Source organism: Neopsephotus bourkii, unplaced genomic scaffold (genome assembly GCF_033783945.1).
Source record: "Neopsephotus bourkii isolate Nb327-2 ecotype Australia unplaced genomic scaffold, CSIRO-AGI_Nbou_v1 NB_168, whole genome shotgun sequence".
NCBI classification, from domain to species: Eukaryota; Metazoa; Chordata; class Aves; order Psittaciformes; family Psittacidae; genus Neopsephotus; species Neopsephotus bourkii.
In genome coordinates this window covers 18,357,538-18,375,440 of record NW_026900684.1, presented here as the reverse complement: position 1 = coordinate 18,375,440, position 17,903 = coordinate 18,357,538, and the positions used below count along the sequence as shown (strand labels likewise).

General features: G+C 39.2%; 1 protein-coding gene across 2 annotated transcripts in view; it reads right to left on the bottom strand.

Moving 5' to 3' along the window:
* The window catches only part of TNKS (tankyrase), a 138,380-nt gene that overhangs the window by 76,975 nt on the left and 43,502 nt on the right, over window positions 1-17,903 (bottom strand). The gene's annotated exons all lie outside the window — the stretch shown is intronic.

The following is a 17,903-nucleotide window of genomic DNA, read 5'->3' as shown; positions in this document are numbered from 1 at the left end:
CAGCTCTGAACCATCCCCACACAACCTGTCACTGGACACCAGGGAGAGGAGCTCAGCATCTCCTCCACTTCCCCGCCTCAGGAAGCTGCAGAGAGCAATGGGGTCACCCCTCAGCCTCCTTTTCTCCAAACTTGACAAGCCTGATGTCCTCGGCTGCTGCTCATAGGAATAAAAGGATTATACACATGATCTCTTAAAACAAGTAACTTGTAGCCCTAAATGACAATATGGTTCACTACAAAGACTGGAAACAGAATAGCACCACAGGAAAAAAGAAGGCTGAAATAGATACTAACTCATTAATTAAAAGCAAGAGCTTTAGTTCACCAGACTGCTGTTATTATGTTTCACCTCTGAAGAGCGTTCGTTCTTCAATTTTTCATTTATGCAGTTTCATTTCATGCAATATAGAGCTGCCTCTTCAAGAGATACCCTACACAGGATAACTACAGAAACCAGTCACCCATTATGACCAGCTTGACGCTGTTGATTCCAATAATCTATGTAATTATATATAATAAAGTGCACATGGTATAAATTTAAGTACCAGGACTTCACTCTCACAGATATATCCATGAATAAAGCACTTTCCAAACCCGATGTTCCCTCTTTGTTGAAGGCCAGAAAGGAAATACATAAACTACATCTATCCTCAGCACGACAGCTCTGCAGGTTTCTGTACAGACCTGCAGTGAAAAGTACATTTTAATTACATTCTGCCTGATGTGGGAAAAAATACTGCTTTCCAATCTCAGTTAACTTCCAGTAATTCTCATTAGATTTCAAAACTCTGCTCACCTCAAATAATTCAAAAACATAATCGGCCAAAAAGTATTCCTACATTCCTCATTCATCAGAACCATGAATGGTATTAAATACCCTCAAGAAAATACATTTAAATGATCCTCTTATTAGGTAATAGGATTACCAGCAGCTCCTAAACCACCCTATTTTGCCAACGGCTCTATTTCAAAGTTATTCTGAGGTACCCTTCATTTCTAACTTCCAAAAACTGGTATTTTAAACCTCCACTTGACTTAAAATGAAAGACAGCCATGCAAGAGTTAATGCAGGTCCTCTCTACTGTGTCCTGTGTATGAGTTCAGCATGAGCTAACCAAGTAATACCACTCCTTCCAGATAGCACACACCATCAGAGAGAAATAATACTGTACCTTCCCCACCACCAGCTTCAGATTCCTGCTTATCTGCTTCAGTTAGAGCCCAGTTACTGATTCAGAAGATGGCAAGATCTACTACAGAGAGATCTTGTTTTGTGACACTGACTCTTCTTTTTGCCATTCTCTGTGCATACCTCGCCAGGGCAAAACCAAGACAGTTTGTAAGAGAACTCTGTCTTCAGAGAGCTGGATGATGAAAACTCCCAGAGAAAGGACAGCTCTTCCTAGATCAGAGTATGCCATTAAAACGGTTCTAGCATACACGACTAGCATAGCATCCTTTACCACAGTCAAAATGGGTTTGGATTTGGATGAAAGACATAAGGCTGAAAAGGAACAAGCGAGGAAATATTCAAAAGGAGAGAGTACTGAAAGCTTATCATTTTCCTTTTTCTGCTCAATGGTCACACCAGCAGCCTTGAATCCTGTACGTGGGCTCTCTAGGAGTCATCAAACTACACAAGACATCAGTCTGCCTCTTTTTTGGCAAGACAGTTTTTGTATTTAGCATTCTGGCCCAAATAGGTTATGCTTAGATAAGGAAGCCCTCATCATTCTTGAGCATACAGATTATGCCTCATCAGAAAGCTTCCCTCTAAGAATCAGCACTGTTCTCTGGCAACTTGAGTCATACCTGGAAGTATGGTACTTTCAGGTCTTTCTTCAAGATGCTGCTCCTGACCATTGTAAAGAGAGAGTATCTTATATGGGAACGTACAGTCACATATGATGAGGGGCCCGAATGCATGCAAGTAAAATTGTTCTTCCTCTGCCTTGCCTTGTTTTTCCAGGAGGAAAACACTCACCTACCATATTGCAGTAGTGCAGACAAAAGTGAGTGTATTCTTGAGATGGAGCTACATTTTCCCTTTCAGTGATCAGGAGCAGGTTTCCCTGGACAGCTCAACACAATTTCAAGAGACAAAAAGATCCAGGAGAGAAGATTTAGTAGGTAATTAGACCAACAACTTCTTGAACACTGATGAGAGTTCTCATCTAGCTCCCTGAGGATACTACATCACTTGAAAAGGAATCACTTAAAATACCTAGTTTTCCAGATTTGCGGGGAAGATCAGCAATGCAAACACAGAAATGTTATTCTCTCCGTTCTTAGGCAAGTATTGGATTTAATATATTAACATGCTCCTGATGTTTTTAATGACTGTCTTTGCTCTTTCCACTCCTCATTTTATCACCAAGCTTTTTTTTTTTTCTTTTTCTTTTTCTTTTTTTTTTTACCTATAAGGCAAAAACCAATTGCCTTTTATCTACTGGAAAAGTTCACAAAAGAATTTTTGCTCTGACTGCTAAAACTTAAATAGAATCTGCACACCTCCCTTCAAATGAAAGGCTGTTTTTCTATGTTCTGCCAGAGAAAATAAATCCTTCACTTCCAGGGCAATGGACGACAAGAGACCAACCAGCAAAGCCACATATGAAATAGTCTATCACTGAGAAAATAACATCTCTTCACTAAGGTCTGTTGTGCCCCATATATTTAGAACGTATAACAAGAACACAAACCTTCAGTTTCTGTACAACTGCTAAATAGACAGCCAGGTTTCTGGATGGTTCTGATAACTGGCAGCAGTCCCTCAGTAGCAGATCACTTTTCAATTTCAGCACAGAATTGGCTTTAACAGGCAAGATTTACCCCACAGGCAAAGGAGAGCTGAAACTTTTAACTCCCTGCATTCATTCCTGCTATAGCTTGGTCACAGAAGGAAGCCCTTCCTGAAGGAGGTTAATTCAGACTGATCACACATTGAAGAGAGATTGCTCTTGACTGGGCTGTGTAACAGTGGATGTAAATCAAGATGCAAATGCAGCCTACACCCTGCCTCACTCCTGGGACAGACTAGTGGGAGCCACTTACATCACATGGCTTGGCTCACATCAGACACAAGCATAGCAAGAAGTGACGATTTTGTGGAAGACTGCAGTCACATGAAAATTGCTGGTAATGCTGCAACTCCACAAGTCTGCTGCTTGTGTACGGATAGAGCTGCTTCTGTGCCCAAACTGAAAAAGCAAACTGAATTCTGAATCTATGCCATGTTCTTGCCATTACACAAAATAAAGTTCAAATAGACAAGAACACTGTATTCTTTAAAGGCAATGAAAACCAAATCTGCAGAGCACAGGAGGTGGACCGTGATGCTCTATGGGCAATAAATAATCAAATGAAGTTACATGCTGAAAATGCTACTGAAACAGCAGAAAATACAGGTTTCATTTCAGAACACAATGAATGCCCTCAGAAGAGTAAAGTGCTTGCTTTTTAGGTGATCAAGAGAAAATACAAGACTATAGAAAGGAAACATGGCATTCAAAAATCTGCAATCTACAGAACTGGCAACTATTTCAAAATATATGCTTGAAAAAGTTGTAACGTCAACCCTCTTCTCCATGCAGTTTGCAGTGCTGTACTGGACATATATAGCTTCTATTCAGAGAAGAGATATCTGACAAAAAGAACGGTATCTATGCATAACAGTCTCCTGGAGATATCTTTTGTGTACTTTTTTTGGTTAGCAAATTATTTCAAATGGTCCTTACGTATCGAGACATTTCTATTACCAGTCCCCTTCCCTGCACCCTCCAAAAAGCCTCAAACCATTGCTTGCACTCTTTTCAAAGTAAAATTCCATGCTTGGCTTCCCCCAGCACCTGAAAAATGATGATCTTTCTGGAATATAATATTTTGCTCTTCTGCCAAGAAGGAAGCCATCAACCACCAGTCAGTATTTCAGCTTCCCTTGGCTTATTCACCAACTTGAGGCTGGTACCTTGCCATCTTAATTTCACTCTTGACAGATGTTTCATCTGTGAAGTAGTACAGATATTTCACTGCTGCCGATGACTTTAAAGAAATTAACGAAAAATCAATTCACTCTGTATTTACTTACATCTTTTATCTTCATCTTTCAAGCTTAATGCAGCTCTTTTACTTTTCACCTGAACTTTTCAAATTTTATATTTTCTCCACTACTGAGAAACTGCAGATGACAAAATACCTATTCTGAGTCAAAAAAAAAAAAAATAGTATGGTTAGAACACGCTAATGGATGCTTAACTTGAAGCATGCATGTGAGCAGTCCTGCTGACCTTGATATTCTCATGTCTAATGTGCTTTGTTGAACTGCAGCTACAAAGAATGGCTATCGTATTGCCTTACTACAAAACAACCTGAATCCTACCTTGCTCTTCAGCTCAGCCTGCATTGGAATGAATTCTGGCCTGCTGCCCTGCACTGTGCTGCCATGCTCCACTGCTAACATATACCTATTTCAATAAATGTCAGATTATCATTGCTCTCAAGGAAGACAGTAATACCTGCCTATAGTATTTCTATATCTCTTTTTACATTACTCTGTCGCCTTTTTAAAATGCAGAACCAAGTTTGTGTACTACTTCATTAATCTGTTGTCTAACTCGTGTCATTTTGCCTTTTCAGCAAGGCTGATAGAGCAGCACAAACCCCAAGAAAAAGACATGAAATCAATTGCTCTACCTGGTGCCATTATCACAGCCAACCTTCCTTCCTAAAGTGGTTTACACATGCATTGTATAATGGTGGGACAACACAACAATAGTAACAGTTGTTCTATCTAAGTACTCGACATTCTATTGAAACAATAAGCATCTGTGAGCACTGAATGATGAAAATCTGGACTCTTCCTGAACTGCATAGAGAGCCAAATCTTCTTCTAGTCAGACAAGCTAGGACAAGCTCTTCTTTCAACTTTCACATGATAAAGACTTGATTCTGTCAGGCAGTTTTCACTCCAAACCTCTCTAACCTCTCCTTGTTTGCCAAGCAGAGAGAGGTGTAATTCAACCCTCTGGAGACCACTGCAGGAGGAAAACAGGAAAAGGAATAAAGATTTGTTTCAGATATAACACTCTCAAAGTACACAGAAACATAGAAAGAAGCCATTCTAGAGAGAAGTATGAGGGGCAGGGAAAAGAAACAAAATGGGACAGAGTCAGAGCAGGTCCAGGACAAGAGAAAGACGGGTTACAGACATATATTATTTTAATGGCAAGAGAGGCACTAGGAATCCTCCAGGTGAATTAAGGTGTGCAGGTATTTTCTTGGTGTGCAGCAAACCTTGCTGAATGCCACCAGCATTCGCACAAACAAAATAAAATATTAGAATAATGACACCTGCAAAGACTGAAGGAACATGAGCAGTAACAGTAGTGCAACCTGCAGCATACACCTGTGTTTATGCAAGAGACAAATGCCAGCAAATTCATTCATGCTGATGTCATTCCTCAATTTGTTAAAAAAACCCCCAAACAACAAAAACCAAAACACAAAACAACCTACTAAACTTTGATTGCTTCAACAGTACTAAAAATAGCATGGCAGGATCAAAATAATTAGGCACAATAAATCAGGTGTTAAAGAATGACAAGGAATGTGACTGAAAAAAGCAAATCCTTTAAGAAGAAAGTACCATTGGCCACACATAGAAACACCTCTCCTTATTTCTGCTAAAGGCAGTGCCAATCCAAACACCTACTGTAAACGTCTGGGTTAGCTCAATGACCTGGAAGCGTTTAACCAAAGGGCTGACTAAAGAACAAGGCTGACAAAGGTGCCTCAAACTTCTGAACTCTGGTGTATTTACATGAGCACTTTATTCTAGATCTGGCGAGGGCTTTCAAAGTGATCTGTATCATCTTGACTTACTGCAGTTTTGTGCATGCACTGCATCATTCCTGGACTGCAGCACATGCAAGTCTTTCAGAAAATCCACAAAAGGATGCACTCCAGACCCTTACACTCTTACTTAATGTATGCCAACTGCTAGCAAGTGCTAAATGCACAAGACTGGACTAGACTAGAGTTACCCTGAACTAAAAAACCCAAGCAAACCAAAATAACTTAAAAAAAACCCCAACCAACCCTATTTAATTATTGACCAGAGAGTCAGTACAGGCTTCTAAGGCTTTGTACTTCCAAAGCACGGAACTGAACCTGGCTGTTGATTAAGCCTATTTGGCAACATACAAATTCAGTATACTAAAAACCTAACTTGAAAAAAGCAGATATAACACAGGAAAAGGAAAGAAGATGAAGGGTGAAGGAACATGAATTAAGCAAAAAGGTACAGAAAACAGGTTCCAATCATGTAAATTTTGCTGCCCCCACTTCTACAATGCACTTCCTTAAGACTATGAATTTGGTTTAGTTAGAGCAAAGCTACAGGCTAACAGTCAATTTTTTAATCAGGAACTTTCCCACCAGCAGTTTACATGTGCTTCCCAGAGCAGAGGTATTAACAACAAGCACCAATCTTTGATAAGCACTACCAATGGCTGTAACTAACTAAAACATCATCTGCAACATTTGGTGTTTGTCCTTGGTAGGTGGAGAAATTTTAATGTAAGAAATTTAATTGCCAAAGCACTTCACTAACAATTACTGAACTCTATGCACCTTATTTATACTGAGTATCTGTAATTTGAATACATCTTGAACAACTCATGGCCAAGTTGAAGCCTTCCAGTATCATTTGCTTTCAAAAAGTTTGGTAAATATTATTTAGACAAAGCTTGTTGGAGTGCACTTGCAGGGTCTCCTCAGTCTTCCACCGTTTCCACACCTTGGTGGCACATTCTGGTGTGTAACTGGTACCTTCTGGAAGTAAACTGGAACAAGTACTTCCTACTATGGCAATGAAGTATCCAGCCTTCAGCTGTAACCTGGTAAGAAGTTCTTCGGAGGTTTTGCAAATAGAAGTTTTCAGAAACTTAGAGTTTAGTCAAACTGAGGTGGACTTCCACAGAGACAGCCAAAGGCACAACTCTGAACCTGGCACAAACACCTACCAAATATCAAGTTCCTGCTCCAAGCATGAATATACTGAAACAATTCAACAGAAATACTTGGTTTCAGACACTGAGAAAACTACTGGGCTCTTACTTTGTTGTCACTAAATCTTTTTTACCCCTGGAACTTTTCAAAACCTGACTGGACATGGTCCTGGGCAATCTGCTCCACCTGATCCTGCTTTGAGCAGGAGGATTGGACTAGACCATCTCCAGCCCGAGAGTTTCTGCAGTTCTGTGCCTCCAAACCAGTTTTTAGATCTCAGGTCTCCAAATCGTAAATTACACACACACACACAAAAAATCCATTCATTTTGGTGATAGCTCAAGCAAAACGTTACTAAGTCAATCTCAGACATTTTTGGTTCTCAAGCAGTTTAATTTCTGCTAAACCTAAAGGCAAGTGACAACTAAGAAGGAAGAAATGAGATCAAGCAGTTGTTGGACTAAATCACTTTGGTGCTTCTATTTAAGCAAACTTGTCTGAACAGACCAATAGCAAATTCTGATTTAAACAGCATGGCCTGATGACACTTCCTTACTTTAGCTACCAAGTAAGTAAGCAAACGAGGACAAGGGTCAAAAATCAGAAAAACAGTAAGAACACTGCAGCAACAAGAGACAGGCTCAAACAGAGAAGATATTTTTCAGAAGTGTTTCAAAGAAGATATCTTTGTAGATCACACATTATGTTGGCATGAATCCCATACAGCAGCCCCATGCCAAACAATGTCTTTTACATGCTCATGATGTTCTCAGAAGGACCACCCTGAGCAAGAGTTAGCTTGCCTAGGTCTGATGAAAGATCTGACTCCAGCTGTCTTGTAGCAAGAATCCAAATTGACAGGTTTGTGCAACAAGACTAAAATATCTACAGCAAGGGGAAATAAAAAAAACCTCCACCCTGTACAAATCTTCCTAGACTTAACTCTTCCGAATACCTTTGGAGCAAGTTTACCAGGTGGAATACATGATGCAGAGAATCCTTTCGACACAGGGAAAAGGAGTGACCTCTTGGTAAAAGTATGCCACTATATAGAAAGAAGCGCAAGCTACACTGACAGAGAAGAAAACCGCAAGCAGTAGCACCACCCTCAGTCCTGTGAGCTGGACCTAGAAAAGAACTCTCTTTCAGTAGCCTTGATGGTACCTGAGGTACCTCAGAGGACAATTTGCTTCTCAGGTCAGGATGGTTTCCAACATACTGGTAACTATATATTAACCAGTTCCACCTCAAGTGCAAATACATTGGTTTCTGTCTCCCACAGTGTGTTCTCTTCTTAGAATCATGGAATGGTTTGGGTTGGAAAGGAACTTAAGATCATCCAGTTCCAACCCTTTGCCATGGGCAGGAACAGCTCACCCTAGACCATGCCAGCCAAGGCTCTGTGCAACCTGGTCTTGAACACTGCCAGGGATGGAGCATTTACCACTTCCTTGGGCAACCCATTCCAGTGCCTCACCACCATCACAGTAAAGAACTTCTTCCTTATATCCAGCCTGAATCTCTCCTGTTTCAGTTTGAACCCATTACCCGTTGTCCTGTCACTATGGTCCCTGATGAAGAGTCCCTCTGTAGCAGCCTTCTAGGCCTCCTGCAGATATGGGAAGGCTCTGCTCTTGCACCAGAAAAAGCCACAGGTGGTTCCCTCTGTTTTCTGCATCACTACATATACGCATTATGAATGGCCCTATAGAGCCATTAGATCCCTCATATTAATCCTAAAAAACAGAACGGACATGGAAAAGTCACAGTAATAAACAAGAAACTGCATTTCCTCGGGACCTCTCGTGGAGAAAGAGGGAGTAGAGGGACATTTTAGAAGCGTACTTGTTAACTACTAAATTATTATTCTGGCTGTGATGCCAAAAATCCAAAGATTATTAGCTAAAGTACTAGTTCTGAAGCCTCTGGAAAATGTTAAAGACTTATTAGGGCAGGAAGAATGCCAGGAAATAAAATTTCTGGTAAGTAGTTGCACAGCATGACATTTTCTTTACCCATTAAATGCAGTACTTAAAATCCTCAGTTTTATTTATATTTGCTCTATACAGAGGAGTAGATGCATTCCTTATGGTAGAATGTGTTATCTTAATTAGCATAAAAAAATGGTTTTAACATTATAGTGGTTTTTGTTTAGATAACTGTTAACCACCTTCACTGCTGCAATGCCAAGTGAAAGCTAGGTCTATTTTTTAAATGCTTACCTAACTTGTAGCTGGCACTGTGAAGGAAAATGAAATAGAAATGACTAAAATTCACAGCAGTCAACGATACCAAAAATGATAGCTGCTCTTCACGCACACTAACAAGTTACTATTACATTCTGCATTTATGTCATCTTTGAGGAGTTGAAAGATCATACCTTATATAATGGCACGATCTTTGTCCTTCATTACAGCTAAAACTCTCTAGAAAAATCTTATGAACTACTGCAGAAATGAGATATTTACTTTTTCAGGAGCAGAATATATTTCTTCCAAGGTCAGATATGGCTTGAGAAAACAGCAACATCACCCACATTCAGGAGTAATTTTTTTGAGGGCTCAAATCACAAATATTCAGATAATCTTTCATATCTAACTTCTGCAGCGGCAAAGTATTTTCCAGGACAGATAACACTGTAAAACAGAAAATTCAATATCCCAGTTTTAAAAGTGTTTCCAAAATAATTACATGTAAAATGTGAAAAGTTGCATGATTTTGAGCCAGAGGAGGTGCATCCATTACTACATTGTCCTCATTTATGATAAGTTTTAATATGAAGATTGCCACTTGCACATTTAGGCTTTTTTACGTTGAGAAAGAAAAGATGAAAAATTTTCTTCACATAAGCATGAAAAAAAAGAAAAAAGAGATGACATACTGCATTCAAAATTACATGATGGATAGAAGCAGAATGACTGACATATTCACATTATGGACCCAAGAGGCTTTCTGGTATGGGCAAAGTTAAACAACTGAGGTTAAACTCCAGATGGCTGTTATTTCAAATTAGCCTGTTGGCATTGTATATATAAAACATGGTACACAGCAGATGTCAATCATTACCACAGAGGCTCATTCTGTGAGCTGAAGCTCACACTGCTTTTAACAAACTTGAGTCTCAATGTGGCTAAAAGGAGACTTCATCTATCTAGCTGTGCTGGGTGCAGCACCCAGGATGTGCCCCTCGGGTGGCCTCTTAAAGGAAGGAGCAGGGGTCGACATATTTGCATCTGTTCATTCCCAAAAAGACCCTTGGTTCACCATTTTGACAGCACAGAATATATTAATTCCTCTACTGGTTAATATCATTATTCAAGACAATACAGACTTCTTTGGATTGTCAAAAGACCACCAGCTTCCTATGCTCAATGGCTCCTTTCTCTGTTTTCAGGAGCACGGAGAAGTGTTTCTTTCTACTAGAAACAGAGAATAAAGACAAAGCCAGTACTTGTCTAAAATGGTATTTTTCTGAAATTTCAAGATAACAGTACTGCCTAGTGATTCTAATTAAACCCTGCTACTTTGTTTTGATGAGCATATTATTTACAGCATGCACTTCATAAATCTTAGCCAAGCCCTGTATTGTTTTCTTCCAGCTTGTCAGGTCTGCCTGCCTTTTCCATGTGTCAGAAAGTAGAATGGTTTCTGGAAGGCAGAAGGCACACATAATTTTTAGAGGCATCTTGTCTGGAAACAAGGTGTATCAAATAGAAATGTGAAAAGAAATATGGAGAAGGAATGCAGAGAATAGGCTTAGGGTCCTCCTGCCACTTCTAATAAAGCTATGTCTGTGAAAACAATAAAGGCACTGCAGGAAACTGAGGAAGGTGCAGGCAGAGAGATCTAGTGGCATGAACTTTGCTGTCAGTTTGCTCCTTATTTGGAGCCAAGCACCCGTATCTTCCAAGGTATGGACTTCACTATTATGATCAAATGCTTCCAAGTTTAGTTACTGTGCGTGTAACTTTTTAGTAACTAATGACTTTTAGAGAGCTTTTACAAACTGACTTAGGAGAGCTTTTAGAAACTTGCTTGAAATAAATTATAATTGAGTTGAGGTTTTAATAAGGGAAGTTTCAGTTGTTTTGTGGAGGCGGATTATTACATATATGGGTCAATTAAATACCAACGCCATTTTATTTCTACTTCTAAAGTCTTCATGCAGACGTCACTGTCCTATGTTCTGTAGAGCCTAGGGCATCCCTCCCACACACCCAAGCTGTCCTAACTCTCTAAACCACAGCTATATAAATTGCCATTTCCAAAGGAATAAGCTTGGGGTTATGAAAACAATTTCCCAGTGAAATGCTAAAAGGACACTATTAAAAAACCAGCTTGCTCACTAACATAGTCCTCTTCAACCAACAATACATCTATCTATACATGTATAAAAGGAAGGGAAACTGGAAATGGAAAGAGTTAACTCACAGGCTCTCTTTCACACCCTCAGTGTGTTTTGTGTTCCTTTTATCTACTTGATAAAAACAAATCAACCTCCTCACAGTTACTTTATAAAGCAGCTCTTGTCCACTGAGATAGCTTGTGCTTCTTACTACTAATTTAGGCCCTAACTTTACCACCCGCTTCTTCCATCAGCCCTCAAAAATCAAACCTGGCTGAGTTAATCACTGAATTTCTGCTGCCACAAGTCATCTTTCAAGCTGTTTAAAGGATAATACATGCAGCAATGAAGAATACATGAGTCATGTGACCTAGTAAGTTCTTAAAATTATGGGAATACTTTTATCACCCAAAGCAGCAGGATCTGTGGAATCAAACAAAGCAGCAGAGAAATAAGCTTATTATGCACAAAGAGGGAAGCCTCATCTGAAAACATTTCAGACTAATAAGGTATCAGAACACAGCCTGCTTTTGTTATAAAAAGGAAATCATTAGACTACAGGAATCACAACAGAGGATAAATCTCCTTTTCTCCAAGTCTGGGGCCTTTAAGGAGTTCCAAGGAGAAGTAAAATGACAACAATGTCTATATATCATATCTATAACAAGTCTCAGCTACATGATATAAATTACCACCGAAAACTATTATTCTACTCTGAACAAAAGATGTAGCTACCTTTGTGGGACAGGAATAGAAAAGCATAATAAAAAAACAAGGTTTCTGAATAGTTACTATTTATGTAAGGTAATAGCAAGGAACGCATACATTCATACTATAGTCTACTGTTTTTTATTTCTGGTTCTCTAAGTGTTATGACATAACTGAGTATGATTTACCCATGTATTTCCAAAGCACCAAAGGAGTTTTGCTTGATTTATTTTATAGCTTGCCAGATGTATGAAAATTTTCCATTAAAAATGCGGTAGCAATTCAAAATTTTCTATGTTGGTGCAAGACCAACAACAGATTAACTATTATGTTAAAATTAGAATCTGTTCAGTGCCACCAACCAAGTAAAGCACTTAATCATATAGTTTTTAAGCATAAGAACAGTCCCACTGCACTACAGGGGAAAGTTATAAAATATGATTAAATGGAACTCAATTAGGTAAAAATCACAAAGAAAAACATAATTCTGAAAAATCTCTAAAGCCTACTAGAAACAAAGAGTCTTGTGAGATATGGATGGCTGAATCTTTGCTGCCAGTTCCTCTTTCATGTATGAAACAAGTAATCATAAAGAAAGACCACTGCTGATGCATTTTCAAAGACATAAATGACTTCTTACCTCCCAATGAGGTCATGTTTTTTTTAAACTATCTCTAAAATGATCACACAGAGGTTTAGCACAACTTTGAAACTTCATGACAGTCTGATAAACAGCCATGTACAAATGACAAATTTAGCCTAATTTCAGAGAAAACTTCTATAGCCCCCGAAAGTCTCCAGACAGTACTCAAACAAGAGACCAAAAACAGCGCCGATACATAGTAAAAATCTTTTTCCTCCCCTGAAAAGCAGTACTGCATGCATGTTCTGCATGCAGTAAAGATAATTCAGTATAGGACCAATGTCCAAGGCTTTCTGTGCACACATAAATTATCAGAGGTTCCTCCTGATACTACTCTGAAGAACCACACCCCCAAAGCAGAAGAAAGCACTGCAGTGACTGCAGGAGGCAGTGGGAGAAAGCTCAAGAGGAAAGAGATTCCATGTTAATTCCAAGACTAAAGGTGTTTGAGCTTTGAGGCCCCATTTCTAAGGACAACACAGAGACAGACATCTTCAAGCCAGGAATTATGTTGGACAGACACTCAGGAAAGGCTGACTCACACAGACAACAGCAGGTTTGAAGGACAAGTCCTGACTTTTCATATCTGAACACAACAGCTTCATAAATTGTCATCAGGAATGGAGCTTAAAGTCAGAAAAACTCAACCATCACATTTAAAAACATGCTCTCTACAGCCCAAAAATTTTAACTTAAATTTTTAAAGAGAACCCCCTCCCTGTTTTCATTTGACCACAAAGACAATAAAAATAGAAAATGCAAATTAATGGGGCTGCCTGCTAATTACTCTGATGGGAAATACTGCTTTGACATGCATTATCCATCTAGACCCACATATTATGCTTCTCTTAAAATAACAGCCGGGGGGGGATAATTCAAATACCTTGCTTTATAGAATCTGGAACCTGGCTTTATTTCTCTACTCACAAGACAGACACTACAGCCACTGCCCTCAAGTCACCCACAGTAACCAAGAGCAGAAAAGCACCCAACAAGACCTTCACTGGAATGGTCTCCTTCTTCACTCCAGGGGTAGTGAACATAGCAGCCCTACTTCAGCAAGCAACACTTAAATGCCTGAATAAACCCCAACTTAACCTCAAGTCTTTCCTGTATCATAGCTAGAGTGACTCAGCATCTAGCAGGATCAAACCCTAAGGAGATATGCAAGAGGAAATTAGCAATTTCCATTTAAATGCTAATACTTACTCTTCCCAGCGAAAATTGAAGTATAACAAGCGCTCTCTTGTCACACAGAAACAGCCACGATTGTTACTTAATGCTCACAACAAATAGTTAGAAAGCATGAAATGAAGCTAATAAATCTTCTGCTGAGCCTGACATTTTCAACAAACAAAAGTTCTCAAAGTTCTCAAAAAACAGTTCAGTTTGTTTTTCTTCATCTTAAACTAAACTTCCCACGTTCTTCAGTCACAGATCCATCTACTGGCACCACACACGAAAACAAAAAACTGAAACACCCAGCTACTTTAACAAATTTAAGGCTTTTTTTTTTTAGCTCTACCTAAGCAATCTAAAATACATCTGTGCCCCCAGCACAAAACAAGCTTTCTCAAACTTTAATTTCACAGAAATAAAGGCCTATGTAAAATACAACCAAGCAATACAGTTCCATTTCAATCTTATACACAGTATTCCTTTAAGTAGAGATATATGCATCAAGCCTCCACGTTCAGACTCCAAACAGTGCTATAGCCAACTCTAGAGGGACATCCAGAATATTTCTAGAAGGAAAACAGTCTCTTAAAGGATCACACTGTTCTTTGCAACCCGTCCAATAAAGAAGAGGTCACAGATGTTTACTTCAGGTTACCTCCCCTGCCCTTCTATCTTCAATTTAACAGAAGTCAGGTGGATGGCCTCAGTGTCTGGACACCAGGCTCGTGTTAAGGCATTGCAGGTGACATCAGATCAGACCTGTGGCACTTGGCCTGTCATACAGGACAGTCGAAGTGATGGTGTAAATTACATGATACTAAATATAAGCTTCTTAAACCTCCTCATTTATCTCTGGACAGTTTCATACAGTACAACAAAAAACTAACCCGTGGCCACATGAAAAGGAAACTTCATTTTAGCTTGCTAAATCAGATCACCTCATCAAATAAGTCAGGTCAATTCCATTTCCATTACATATTTCTACAATTATAAAAGTCCCCTGTGCCCTGAAATTAATTTTGAAAGGCTTCAAGGTAGGTGGATTAAGCTTAGAAGCACATGAAAGGAAAACAAGTTACATGCAAGAAATTCGACTCTTTTCAATATTCTAATTGTAGACAGCGCTAGCAGCAATTCTGATAGCTGCTAGGAAACTAAAGGTTACTTAACAGCTATGATTTAAAGACTAGTTTCCATTGTAATTCTGCCAAATTTGAATCCTGCAGGCTGAAATTCTTCTTGCTTAGCTCAATATAATTTTAAAAATTATACTAGAAGAATTGCACCACATCTACGAGACAAAGAGTTTGTGCTGTCCACAAAACTCACATATAATTTTGAGCAAAATACAGAACCTCTTCTAACCTCTTTGGGAAGAAACTTTTATGCCCAGTTATTTTAGAGTAGAAGCTTGAAATGTGACAAAACACTTAGGTCATCTAAAAGAAGAAATGCCTAGTATGGCCAATCTGTCTGAACTGTAAGCTGCTGAGGACTGCAGTTTGGATTAGACAGGTCAGGGGTAAAGCAAGAAGATACCTAGGCTAATGGGGGACAAAAGGAGAAGGCTGGGAAAAGTCTGAAAAAGCTGATACTACAGGGGTCTATTTATATTAAAACACGTTCACCTTCAATAGCTGGTTGACTTCCTGTGCTCACTAAACTCACCTTGTATTTATGTGCATTCTGCTATGATCGTATCACACTTTGTCTCTCACAAGATCCCTGACTCACACTCTGCATTCAGTATATGAATACGGACAGTACAGCAAACAATCTTATCTGCAGGACAAGTGCTTTATTTACTGCATAAATGGGAAAGCACATATAACTGTTAGAAGCAGCAAAGGCAGCAGCAGAGTCCAATCAGCATCTCCATTCAGTATCCTAGGATGAAATGGGATACCAAACACACATGCTGTGCTTCAAACCTGGTTATGAGAACAGCAGCGTCAGCAAAAGTCTTAAGACAAAACCTGAGGCATGGAAGTTTCAAAGAGCTGCAAATAAGCCCACAGAGGACTGTCACAACCTTAAGTATAAATTGTCTGATCTAAGAAAGAATTTTCAAACATATTATTAAAAATGGATTTCCTACTACACAACAGCAATCACAATCTTCAATTCTAGGTTAATGAAGCCACAGGGACTTAAGAATTACCACAACACTTTTCAAAGAAATAAAAGTTACACAAGCAATAAGTGAAGAGATTTTAAAATACAATTTGTACAAAAATTCTTTAGACATTTAACGCTTCATAAGGAAACAATGGAAGCAAAATGGAATTTTATTTCTCCTTTCTAAACATTGCCCTAAAAAACACTTGATCATTTACATTAGGAAAACGTAACTCAGGAACCCAAGTCCCTTTAAATTTCAGGAGTACTAAGTACTTTTTAAAGTTTTATCCCTGAACTCAAGTCACAGCTTGCACATGTATAGTAAAACTAAAGAGAGAAAACAAGCTTCTGACAAAGCCAGGTGCTCTGCAATGTAGAGAACTGAGGATGCACCTTGAGCCCCTTACTCATCAAGGCAGGAGCGCTTCTCAGCTGGCCAGAATAAGCCCACTCTCACGAGAGCAGAATTGGTGTAGAAGCGCTGTACAGAAAAAGCTCTCAACACAATCATGCGCTCAGAGCTTTTCTCAGAGCCAAACCAAGAGGTTTTGTAAGTACTGACACTTTCAACTCTCCCTCGCTTCGGAAGAACTGGAAAAAAACCCTTTCTGTAGGCTAACGTATCCCCTCCCAATCAGAACAATTTATGGATTTACTTTTAGCAGTATTATTAAATTCAGTATACATGTATAACAAATCTTCCTTAAATGCGTACATTCAAGTCTGACAAAGCTTCTTACAAGAAGACCTCTGCTGATTAAGTGTTTGCAAGTAGGGCATGAGAACCATGCTTCTTACTGAGATTATTCCAGTACGACCTTTGAAGCCACATGCATCTGGCTAGGCTAGTTATTTTTGAAGAATCAAATTCTTTAAAGTACAGTAATTCCACAGTTTGCACTCTCTTTCAAACTCAAAAAGAACTCCTGCGGAAATGAAGGATGGAAAAACAAAAAGCGGGTTGCATAGAAGAGGGTGATTGAAAAGCTGCAACAATTAACAATATGAAACATAATATCTACGTGCTATTCAAATTATTTTGATACCTGGGCATTTATTTAATACTCTCAAATGAATTATTTTGCTAGCTCAAGAAAATAAGAAAAAAAGTCATACCACAAACTGTGGTCTACATAGGTGAGGGGAGGAAGAGGAGAATGGGATGTAGAGTCAGGAAGCTAGACAGACAGAGAAGCTGAACTGATCACGGATTCTGGATGAAGAATTTAGAAGACAACCAGGATTAGGAACTGGGAGACACACATACACACACCCCAAAAATAAAAATAAAAGCAAGAACAACCTAAAAAAACCCCAAATCAACAAAACACCTCTCCAAAACCCCCCAAAATAAAACAAATTTAAAAAAAACACTCTCATAAAAATCCCATCACAAACAGAGGCAGAGTAAGGGATGGAGATCTCAAGTAAGGGGTGCACATATGCATGCATGCAAACGTGTTAGCATGAAGCAGGGACCAAGAGAAGTTTAAGAAGGACAAGACTGGGTTCTGAAACTGGGACCACAAGTTAGACAGCACTGGGCATGAGCTGGTGTTACCAGGTCTAGAAACAAAAGAAAAAAAATGGGGAAAACAGCCTATTTCTTCTACCAGACACTACGTTCTATACACTGCCTCCTTTAGGGAGGCAGAGAAGTAAACACATGACTGACTTCAAACCTACATTCTTTACAGAGGATGCAACAAATCTCAGTTGCTAGCAGAGATGAAACAGAAAAGCAAAACACCCACTGTTCTTCAGCATGCCAGAATGCCACTCCAGACCATGGAGAAATGTTGGTCAGAATCAAGAAGATCCTGTTGCCAAAGGAAATATTTAGCTGCCTTAACCATATATGTAGCCTTTTTCTTCCCTGTCTTGCAACATTCACTCT